The 703-nt window shown below is 36.3% G+C and overlaps 1 non-coding gene across 1 annotated transcript; it reads left to right on the top strand.

Moving 5' to 3' along the window:
- Positions 1-363: 363 nt before the first annotated feature.
- Positions 364-498, top strand: LOC116739417. The gene has a single exon (XR_004345588.1). It is a non-coding gene; the product is annotated as a small nucleolar RNA SNORA1 (small nucleolar RNA).
- Positions 499-703: the final 205 nt, after the last annotated feature.

The raw sequence follows: 703 nt of genomic DNA, 5'->3' as shown, positions 1-703 counted from the left end.
ACTTCACTGTCCAAAGTATAACTCTAGGATCTTGACATATACATTTCTGTACAAAATATTCCTAAAGTGCAGGCCAACAACTGCACTTTATCTGCTGCTAACTGAAGAAAGAATGCTCTCTGTGTCAAAGCCGGAGGGAAAACTGGCTCTATTGGAACTATTGAGAAATACTGTGTCTCTCTTTGAAGTAACAACTTCCTGAGGAGTTTTCCAATGCAATGTTTAAAAATGTCTTATTTTGAAATAATTTTAGACACAGAAGTTACAAAAGTAGTTCAGAAAGTTATTGTCTATCCTTCAACCAGTTTCTCTGTGTTAACAACTTTCATCACCGTAGTCTAATTATCAAAAGCAGGAGATAAAAGCCTCATACTACTGAAAATGGACACTGTTGTTCATGGTGTCCATAAATTGTTAATGTGGCTACATTGAGAACACAGGTTTTGCTTCCATCACTGTAATTTTATTGCAGTGGTGACAATGAGACCTGCAACATTTTTTTTTTTTTTTTTGGCTAGGCTCATGAGTAAAAATTGGATATAACAAGGCTTTTCAGTACTAGAAAAGATGAAGGAATAAATAGCAACGTACTCTCGCTATATTTAACTTCCAGGGTCCTAAAGTAAGTTGCTCGAGGAAATTGGATCCCAAAGATTACAGGTGGGGAATTTTGAAGTGTGTCCATATTCCACGGGAGATCAAA

The sequence above is a fragment of the Phocoena sinus genome, chromosome 14 (genome assembly GCF_008692025.1).
Source record: "Phocoena sinus isolate mPhoSin1 chromosome 14, mPhoSin1.pri, whole genome shotgun sequence".
NCBI lineage: Eukaryota > Metazoa > Chordata > Mammalia > Artiodactyla > Phocoenidae > Phocoena > Phocoena sinus.
This window is presented reverse-complemented; position numbering and strand designations above follow the sequence as displayed.